At 41.5% G+C, this 11152-nt stretch overlaps 1 pseudogene; it reads left to right on the top strand.

Moving 5' to 3' along the window:
- The first annotated feature begins 9315 nt into the window (after window positions 1–9315).
- The window catches only part of LOC101575574, a 7152-nt pseudogene continuing 5315 nt past the window's right edge, over window positions 9316–11152 (top strand).

The following is an 11152-nucleotide window of genomic DNA, read 5'->3' as shown; positions in this document are numbered from 1 at the left end:
TGAGTTGTCTCTTCACTTCGTTGGTGATTTGTTGTGCAAAAGCTTTTTTAACAAGGTAAGAACCCATTTGTTGATTCTTTGAAGCATTTTTTGTGTAATCTGTGTTTTGTTTATGAACTTTCTGCCTCCCCCTATGTCTTTAACATTTCTACCTACTTTCTCTTCTAGTAGATTTAGTGTTTCTATTTTAATGTTTAGATCTTTGCTCCATTTTGACTTTAGTGCCTTGTGATAGACATGGGTCTAGTTTTAGTCTTTGACATGTAGACAGCCAGTACCATTTACTAAAAATGCTATCTTTTGTGCAGTGAACATGTTTGACTCCTTTGTCAAAGATAAGGTGACCGAGTGTGTTTATAGTTGTGTCTGCAGTTTCTAATCTGTTCCACTGGTCCTCAGGTCTGTAAAACAGGTTTGTAAATTCATTTCTTGGGGGTTGGGGAGATAGCTCAATAGAATAAATGCTTGTCTGGTAAGCGCAAGGGCCTGAGTTCAATCCCCGGTTCCACAAAAATAAAATAAAATAAAATAAAATAAAATAAAATAAAATAAAATAAACAGAAAAATTACAACTAAATTCCTTTCTGGGCTGCCAAGAAAATGCAATCTGTTAAATTCTTCTTTCTGTCACCCACTTCAGGGCTCCCACCAAAGTAAGCTTAAGCCAGACTGGAGGAAGCAGCAGGCCCACACACATAAACAGGCTTCCTCTCTGAGGGAAAACACTTACATTAGCATTGCAATCTGAGGGGCCCTTTGAACCATGGGCCAGGGTCAGAGGGCCCCTGAGCACCAGGGATTTCTGAGTCATGTTGCCCTGGGATCCAGGTGGTTGGTATTCCCCAGGGTACCAAACAACAATTATTTATGGAAGGAAATTCTCCAGTTTATCCACAGGTAACAGCTCCTGTACACTAAGATCAACCAATGTGTGAGCTTAGAATTGAAGGTCACTAAACAGGCCTGGAGTGTGGCTCAGTGGTAGAGACTGTTTACCATGTGTGAGGGCCTTGGTTTGGTCCTCAGCGCGCGTGCACCCCCCTCCCCCAACACACCAAGTTACAGAACACACAGAGCAACAGATCATAAGCAACTTGAACAAGAGTCAAGAGAAAGAACACACAACCATTCAATACTCCAGGTGTTGGAGTTACTCAGTACAGAATATGCCTGCCATAGGGGCAGACATTTATCTAGTGCTCAGCACATGCAGGCCCTGTTGTAAACCCCCTCTATGCTTGCCCCCTACTGACTCAGCTCTGCATCACTCGGCTTACATTCCTACTATGTGCTTCTTATTTGCACCAGATCAAAAGGTGCAAGGAAGGTGCAGCCATTCTGCTCTTGACTGTACCTCTGGCAGTCATGGGCTCTTGCAGCAGCCTGCTGGCCTTGTGATTAGTGGTAGGACCCTCAAGTGAGCAGAGTAGCCAGGAGATGCTGGGAGTTCCAGGAGTGCCTGGCTCTGAGAAGCAGAAGAGTGGGCCCCTCGGGACTATAGCTTTTGCATGTCCAGTGGCAGCTTCCTGGTGTCTGGGTCACACTATCTCCCCTCTCTTTGCTCCTGTAGTTTTTCTAATAATTTTTGTAACTGACTTCCCCGATCCAATTTTCTCTCTAATTGAAATATCTAGACTGGTTTCTGTTTTCTGATGAGCTGTTGTGCGGTACACATATAGAAACTCATTGAATGCTTATGTCTCTGTGAAGGAGGTGTAGTAATTATTTATGGATGAGGAAACAAAGCCACAGAGATATGAAATAACTTGCCCCAAACAATATGCTTAGTCAGGGGAGGAGCTGATCTACAGTATACTGCAAAGGAAGTGCTTAGAGACATGGAAGGCAGAATTAAGAAAAAAAACCAAGGTAGGTTTGATAAAAAGTGAAATATCTATAAGGGAAAAACACAATAAAATACATATCTTAGTGGGTGGATTAAACAATTGCAGAAAGAATTAATAAAATGTAAGTCAGTGCTGAAGAAATTATTTAGAATTCAGCATAAATAAAAGAGGTAAGTAGGAATTAAAGTAATTCACGAAAATAAATGGGAATTATAAAAGGGTAAGTGGTAGGGAAGGCAGGATGCAAATAAAACATCTATTTGGGGTTTTGGAAGAACAGAGTAGAGAAAAAGGAAAATGGGAATAGGTGAAGAGAATGTCAAATGTCTGTGTCCAAATTTGTAGGTACCTAATGTAGTAGCTGTAAAATAAGACAAACCTAGCATGACAGAAAGAAAAAAAAAATTACAAATTTGTCCTCAGAGAGGGAGATTTCAACTTATTGTTTAAAAAATTAGTTAAAGCTCAAACCGACAAAAGATTGGTAAAATTTATACAATATAGTTGGCAGATTTGATAGTCAACACATACTGAATATGCGACCAGCCATCAAGTTTGCATGGACTTTGTAGAACTTGAGCGGGCACTAGACCCTGAAGAATTGCTATCATGCAGAAAGCACAAACCCCTCAGTCAGGAATTCAAAACCTCCATGTTCTTCTCTGCTTCCTAACTTCATCTTCCACCACACTTCAGTGCATGCCCTGTACTGTGTGCAGCTTGCAGTGGTCAGTCTTGATCACCAGCTACACTAAGAGATGAGGGGAGATCCATCCTGACTAAGGGTGACATCCCGCAGTAGGCTTGCAACCAGATCGAACAACAAGGGAGTGAAGGATGGAGCTGGTCTGCACTGGGAAGGCTCTGTGCTGTTTGAGCAGGAATGTCTTCTGCTGGTGACTTTTCCCGTACAACAGACTCCAGCTTCTTTACTCTTTCAATGTGGGCCCATACCAATAACTGAGGGAGCCTATAAATCTTCAGTCCCACACCCCTGATTCCTCTTGTCTTGCAACTTCTAGCTTCTTGGGCTGGGCAGATGCTAGATTCTCTGGCTCTCCAGCAGGAAGAACACCACTGGGAACTACCCAGCCTCTGGTCTTACAAATCTGTCTAATATATCCTCTTGTATAGATCTATCTATCTATCTATCTATCTATCTATCTATCTATCTTTCATCTATTGATTTTATTCCTATAGAGAACCTAGTCAATCCACTGCCCTTGGTACAAATCTCATGTTCTCTCAGTTCAGATCATGCCCAGAGATCAGATGCACACTGTGTTATTAAACCCTAGCATATTGAGATATGCACTCTAACATCATGTCCAGTTGGGGTTATTATTTCTTCCACTTCCTAGATTAATTTTCATTTCTACTATCTTATTTCTCTCATCTGTCCTGTAGCACCATTTTTTTTTTTAATTTTATGTCTGTCTTTCTGTTTTCTAGGCCCTAAGCTCTCCTGGAGGTTAGGAACATTTCCTTTTTATTTGCATGCAGTGATTGCTTAGTAGATGGTTATTTACTTATACTGAATTCTGTTTAAAAAGGCATATTCCACACCCAAGTGACTTTTCAGTCGCTGTTTTGTTTTCTTCTGGTGTAACTAGGGAGTGGGGCACCATATCAAAGGTACAGCAGAGTCATGTGAAACTTTCCTTTTAATGCTAATGAAAAGTGGAGGAGTTTGCAAAACTAAAATTTGCTTTGGGAACAATGTAAGAATGTGGTCCAAGAAGGTGGTAGACCTTTATCATGAAGTAGTTGTGTGTGGCTTATAACTGTTTACCCAAATATGAATTGACCTCCCACGCAGGCAACTGAGGTGGGGGGTTTTGTTGATGTAGTCTCTTGATAGTGAGGTAAACACCCAGAGAATTTTTATCCTGCAGTTTCTGAAGGATTCTGTTTTGAATTTCTTTGACTAATATTTATCTTAGTTGATAGCTTAGTTGTAGGCTGACTGAATGTGTGCAAAATCTTCGTAAGTGATGCTTTGGTTTTTGAAGTTCCTCTGAACCTATTATTCCTGGGAATTAATAGCATGGGTATTCGAGTCCTGTTTGTGATATAAAAATCTGTGTGTAGGAAAATGCTTGTCCTTCTGTTCTCCATAGTAGTAGATGAACCTAGTGTACCCCTAAAAGGAAATTGGATGGTTAAGTGTAGTTCTGTAGGAAAATAGGTCAAATGGTCTCTGTTTCTCTCTGCTGGAAATCATCCATCTATCAGGAGATGGTGCCTACTGATCCCGCAGCTCATGTAAATGGATGAAGATAAGAAAATGTCAGTTTACAATTCCCAAAGACATTTTCTCATGTTTTAAGTAGATAGCTGAAAAGCTGATAGGTCTCTTATTTGGGAAAGTACGGTGTTGCCCTTCATGATTTGACTAATCTCAAAGCTGTACCTGTACCTAATTTTGTTGCAAAGTAGTCTGGATTCTTTGAAAAGGTGAGTTGTAAAATGGAGAGGTACAGAACTATTTACAGTACCTGAAAGGCATAGGCTTGAGAGACCATTTGAACTACTTTAAAGATGGGTTAACTGACATCTGCTTCTGTCCTAAGCAGCAGCTGAGATATAGGAGGAGGGGAAGAGTGGAGTAAAGACACTGGGGCTAAGATAGCCATTATTTGGTTGATCTACAACACAGGTGAGAGATTGGGCTGGTGAGAGTGTGGATTCATTGATCCTGCTTTGAGAAGGACACTAAGATGAGCATTGGAAAGCTATGTGATCTTTTCGCAGTTTGTTGGGAAAGAAGGTAAAAAACTTAAGTGCCTTTTAAATGCTGCAGTGGAGGTACATGCAGAAGGCCACAAGGAAGAACATGCAGCATTGTCTGGAGCACTGGGAATGCATTCATGAGTTTGCAGCAAGTCTTGAAGGAGGAGTAGGGCACACAGTGGGGGCAGGAGGGTATTGGGCCACAGTACCCTGAAGGCCAGGTCTCTTCAGGCAAGGAAATGACAAGTATTGAGACCAGGTAAGTACACAGAGGCCGGGTTAGCAAGAACCTCATATGCTAGGCAAGGGTAGCTGAGGGACACAATCCGATTTGCATTTTAGCAAGCTCATGTTTTTGCACTATCCTAGTGGTAAAGAAAAGGCTGGAGCTGTCTGGTTCAAGGCAAGGAGATGGCCAGTTTAAAGGGGAAGTAATAAGCCATGAAATGAGGCATGTGACATGGGAGTAAAGTAGCAGAGACAGAGTTGAGATGTGCTTAAAGTAGAACCAGAATAGCCTGTGTGGTTAAGTGGATGTGAACTGAGGAAGCAAGCGAAGGGTAATTCTGAAACTTCTGGGTAGACTCATGAAGCAACGTTGTTTGACACTACCTGGAAAGTGTGTGTGTGTGTGTGTGTGTGTGTGTGTGTGTGTGTGTGTGTTTGGGATTTTATAGGCGGAGCCATTCAAACAATGGATAGATTACACATTTCTCAGTAACTAGCAATATCCATTGGCCTTGCAGAATATAGGCTGTTGGGAACAAATGTGATAAATTAAGATGGTTCATATAAGGCTTCAGCTGTAGTAAGTTCTTGATAAATGTTATCAGGTTTATTCTTTAGGGAAGATGCCAGTGGAAGATCCTTAGAACCCAAATTAAAAAATCAGTGAACATACCTTGGACCCTCTATGGGTCCTAGAAACCTAGAGGACAACACAGAACAGAGCTGATAGAGATAGATATCTTAGGGCCTGGGAGACCAGTGTGATGCTGGATAGTACCAGGCAAGTTCAAAGAGAGCCTATGAGGCTGGGTTGTAGCTCTAAGAAAGCCTTTTGACCTAAGTTTACTTTCCTTTAACTGTGCTTGAAGAATTTGCTAGCTAGATGTGGTAAATGGTCAGCAGGTGAAAGGACTCCAGGCAGAGGTAGAGTGGGCAGGTTAAAAAAAAGCAAACAAATATTGTTTGCTTCCAAGATTGCTGGGAACATATTTTCCATAACATACCCCAATTTTTGAGCTTGGGCCCATTAGCTCACCTTGGCAGTTACACCCATGGAAATCTAAGACTTCTTGCCTCACCTTTATTTCTTAGTTTCTGCAAGAATCTTGCTTGATATTAAGGAATGCTTGTCAGCAGCCCTCTGGGTGGTGAGTGAGGATGGTGGCGGTCATGTGGATCATGGTTGAGTGGGGCAGTGAGGTGAGAGGGAGATGGGCTCTAACCCTAAACATTTGATTTACGGATTAACATGCTTTTCTTCTCCCTTAGATTTATAAAAGTGTGATTGACTGTTAGGAGCTGCTGAAACTGGAAATTGATTGAACATGAGAGGGTAGGATGAGGCCTCATTGCCTAAAGCAGTCAAACTACTTCAGTCTTGAGAAAAACATCCTGTGTGGACCTTGTGGGCTATTAGTCCCTAGGCAACCTAATGTCTTATAACTTTGCAACAGTATAAATAAAAGCTCCTACGTTTGCTCAGCGGGGGTGGGAGTGGGGTTGTCCACCAGGCTTAGCCCACCACGTGACCTCAGCTCTTATCTCTTGTCTTCGTTTTCTCAATCCTCTCACTGATTTCTCCCAGAAATACCAAGAGACCAATAGATCTCTGCACTTGGTGCCCGAAGAGGGACCTGGTACAAAACAAGTGTGGGTAGGAGGAACACTTCTAAAGTGTGCACATGTGTGTGGGGGGAAGTAAATTCTGTGTACTTCCAATGTGCAAGGTAACGTTTTGATCTATGCATATGTTGTAAAATGCCTAAATCAAAAATTAATTAGCATGTCCAAAGTATTGCGAGATAATCAAACATGTTACACAAAAGGCACTGCTGATGAGGAAGGCTGTTCTAGCTAATTAGTATGCCTAGCAGTGTCCTGGGCCAGGGAGACTTTCATGACAGTAACAAATATGTCTCTCTGAGTCTGTACCATTCTCTCTACTTATTCCCTTTGGCTCTCCCTAGGAGTCAGGACATGACACATGCTGTAAGTGGCTTTCCTGAAACAAAACCATCCTGCCTCCCCTCCCCATGGATAGGACTTGTACCCTAGGCTGACTCAGTATTCCTGGGCAACAAGCTGCTTATGTGGTGGTGGAGTGAGAAAATGCCCTCAGATTCATCTTGGCTATGAAAACAGGGCTTGGCATTGTTGGACAAGGATCTTTCTGTTGTTACTGGAATTTGAGGTTATACAAGTTGGATGCTGTGATACTGAAACTCTTGGAACATGCTATTAGTTTCTAAAAATTATGGAAACTGGATTAAAAAATCAAATAATGCAAAAGAGGTCATTGCGAAAGTAAGTTGCCTAATTTCTGCTCAGAGCTAGATACTGCAGCCCACCTATTTCTTTCCTTCATAACATTTTTTTTCTTTTTAGTGGGTATTGTAATGGTTTGTGGACCTTAGAGCTGAGGGGGCCTCCCATAGTCAGTCTACAGAAGTTAGGCATGGCTGCCTCACTAAGGAAGACTTAAGAAGTGGACAGGTTTTCTGAAGTGCTCATTGGCTGTTTGTCCACTTTGCTCTGTGTCCAAGTGGGGCTCCCAAGACCCTGGCCATTGGGCCAGCTGTGGGGAGAATGCTGGGCGGAGTTATGGCAGGAGCCCCTGTAGTATTTCTGAGGCTTTCAGGAAAGGTGTAGCCCTCTAGTCTCTGGAAGATGGGGCTCTTCATTGTGCTTCCCCCAGCGCCTGGTGCTGTTAGGGAAAGCATGGCAGGAGGGAGGAGGGGTATTGTCTGGTTGGGGAAAGCTCATGTCTTATTGAGGGAAGGGCCTTGCACACACCCACTTTCACCCCAAGAATTGTTAAACACACTTTCCACGTAAAGAACATTGGTGATAATTCCAAGTCACAATTATAGGAAGGAGGGACTCAAGTAGGGATTGTGGATATTGGGACATTCAGGAAGGGACAGCTCTAATAAAGGAAGAATTAAGTAAAATCACTTGTCTTTGTATTCAGAACAAAGTGAACACCTGCTAGCCTTAGCTTCAGCACTGGAGAAAACATCAGGCTGAGCTTTAGGCCCCTTAGAATGAGGGTCTTGGACGGAGGACTGTCTTCTCATGGCTTATAGGGGTCACAGGTTGTTTGGTTTTGCTTCCTTATTTAAGAAGCAGTGAGAACAAGCCAGACACATGAAAACTCATAAATCAGGAGTGATTACCATGCAGGAGCAGCCTACCTGAACTTACACAGCTGGTCAGCTGGAAGTCACTTACATCATTATTTAGATCTCTAGATGAAAAAGCTATTTATCTATAGGAAGATAGTGGCATGTGGTTTTTAAAATTTGTTTTCTGGTGCCAAGGCAGAAGTCTCAGCAGTCAAAAGATACACAATAAATCTTTTATTGATTTGGTTTTATTTAGGTGCTTCTGTAGCTAGTTTTGACCTTTGGGAAAAAGAATTATTTTAACTCACAAACAAGTAGATATTTCTAAAGCCCAGAAATAAAGGATGTCAGTGTTGGAAGGGGTTTCAGAAGTCCAGCCCCTGCAAGTGAGTTAATGCCAGGGGCTGATGAGACCCCCTGCGATCTGTGGGGTATGATGGGCAATAAAGAAAGATTAGACCATTTTCAAGGTATGAGGGGACCAGGAAGAACCTGCCTCTAGTGGGCAGGCACACTAACCTTTCTGGTTGGCCCATTTTTATTAGCAAGAAAGTGCACAGGAGAAAGGGTGGTGGGCTTTGACTGTGGTAGGCAGGGAAAGATTAATGGGACACAAGCTCTTCCTTCCACTTTGAGGTCTGCGTCCTTTTCATTGTTCCCAACTGATGTCATCTTGCCTTAGGAGCCCTGTGGTTATGAGCCTTCCCAGTGCAGCTGGGAAGCAGGGCAGCCTTCTGCATACTTCCCTAACGAGGTCAGAGGTCACATACAGAACCCTTATGTGACCGCTGAGTCTTGAGACAACAGGACTCCAGTCATGGAGCCTGGTTCCCAGCATAGTAAAACATTTCATATCTCTGGTCCCCAACAAGCTGGGACATCTGAGAGATAGAGCGACTTGGCTAGGTTCACTCATCTCACAGCTGAGCAACTGCTTGGGGTCACATAGATAGGTACAGTGGGAAGCTGGGGTTTGACTCTCACCACCAGCTACCCCTCAATTCTCCTAGTGCTCCACTCTCAACAGTCTTCCACACGTCTTACCCCATGAGATCCACACATTACAGTTATTCTTAGCGTGTCATTGAGTCCTGAAGACATTTCAAGCATTCGATTTTTTTTTCAGATAAGCTAGCTTTTACCTTGTTTTGTTATGCGTAGCAGGAGTATCTCTAAATTGTCACTTCTAGAACTAACCAGACAGCAGCAGAAACTGTGCGTAGAGAATCTCTAGTGTGAGAAGAATGCTAACAACCACTGTGTCTCACCTTATGCTATCATGAAGCGCTGACTCTTACTATCTTTCCCTCTCTCTAAGGGCATAAAACAGGACTAGAGGAGTTGCATTGGTCACCTTTTCCATTGCTGGAAGAAAGCACCTGACAAACTTAAAAAGAAAATTTGAACCAAAGTTTGAACCTCTTCCACACTTCTGCACAAGCACACGTCTTCTCAAGGTTCATATATGCTCACTCCCAAAGATCACACACATCAACACAGGAGCATAAAGAAACAATGTTTCAAGGAAAAACAAAACCAAATAAACAAATACAAACAACAACCATCATCCAAAAACCAACCAAATAAATAATAAACAACAAGAAAAAATTTCCTGAGCATTAGGAACCTTTTACTCTTCTGTGGAGTCATTAACTTTGGGAAACAGTCAATCAGTAAATGAGCACATAAAATAGACATCAAATTAATTTTGTAGAACAGTGCTGTTGCAAATTTAATTGTAAAATGCAAATATGGGCCTGAACATAATTTAAAAATTTCTAGTGACCATTTAAAAAAGTAAAAGAGAGGTAAATCAATGTTAATATATTTAAAAACTCAACATATTTCCCTTGCAGTCTGGGTTTTGTTCATGAAGTCTCTGCTTACATCTATGTCTTCAAGATTTCTGCCTATTTTATCTTCCAGTAAATTCAGTGTTTCTATTTTGATACTTAGATTTTTTATCTGTTTCAACTTTAGGTTAGTGCATAGTTGATAGACATGGGTCTAGTTTTAGTCTTCAGCATATGGAAAGCCAGTTTTTTTCCAGTACAATTTATTAGACAGACTATCTTTTCTCCCAGTAAAGATGACTGGCTCCTTTGTCAAAGATAAGGGTGGCTGAGCATATTTGGAATGTGTCTGCATCTTCTGTTCTGTAAACTTGATCCTCAGGTTTGTTTTTCTGCCAATATCATGTTGATTTTATCACAGTAGCTTTGTAGTATAATTTTAGGTCTGAGATTGTCATGTCCCCTGACTTGCCTTTGTTGCCCAGAATTGGTTTTGCTATTCTGGGTCTCTTCTGGTTGCAAATGAATTTTAGGAATGCTTTCTCTAGATCAGTGAGTTCTTTTGATTGAGACTGAATTAAATTGGTATAGCAGTTTTGGGAGTATGGACATTTCCACTATGTTAATTCTTCCCGTCCAAGAGCATGGGATATCTTTCCATTTTCTGATATCTTCTTCAATCTCCTTTCTAAGGTTATTGTAATTTTCACTGTATAGATTTTTTACTTCTTTTCTTAGATTGACTCTTAAATATTTCATTTTTGGGGATGTTACCATGAAAGGTGTGGCTTCCCTAGTTTCTCTCTCTCTATGGGTTTGTTGCCTGTGCACAGGAATTCTATTGACTTGATTGTTGGCTCTGTATTCCACTACACTACTGAATTTGGATATTAAGTCTGCAAGATTTTTGGTGGAGTTTTTGGGATGTTCTACCTAGAGTATCATGTCATCTGCAAGTAATGATAATTTAACCTACTTTCTTATCTTTATTCATTTTATTTTTTTCTCTTGTCCAATTGCTCTGCTAATGTTTCCAGAATTATACTGAATAGGAATGGTGATAATGGACATCCTTGTCTTGTTTCTGATTTTAGCATGAAATATTACAAGGAATCAACAAATGGGATCTCATTTTATTAAAAGGCTTTTGCATAACAACAACAAAAATCTCCAGCACATGAAAAGACAACCCACAGAGTGGGGAAAAATTATAGCCAGTTATCCTACAGACAAAGGGTTTTTCTCTAGAACATATAAAGCATTGAAAAAAGTCAGATGCCCTTCCCCCAATTCAAAGACCCAATCAAAAACTGGGCATCTGGGGTTGATGAGATGGCTCAGTGGTCTAAAGCACCTACTTAGAACAAGCTTAGCAAAGCACAGGGACCACGGTTCAATCCCCCAGCACCACATGCCAGCCAGCCCC

The sequence above is a fragment of the Octodon degus genome, unplaced genomic scaffold (assembly GCF_000260255.1).
Source record: "Octodon degus isolate 3935 unplaced genomic scaffold, OctDeg1.0 scaffold00052, whole genome shotgun sequence".
Taxonomy (NCBI): Eukaryota; Metazoa; Chordata; class Mammalia; order Rodentia; family Octodontidae; genus Octodon; species Octodon degus.
Note: the sequence above shows the minus strand (reverse complement) of the source record. Positions and strands in the feature narration are given on the sequence as shown.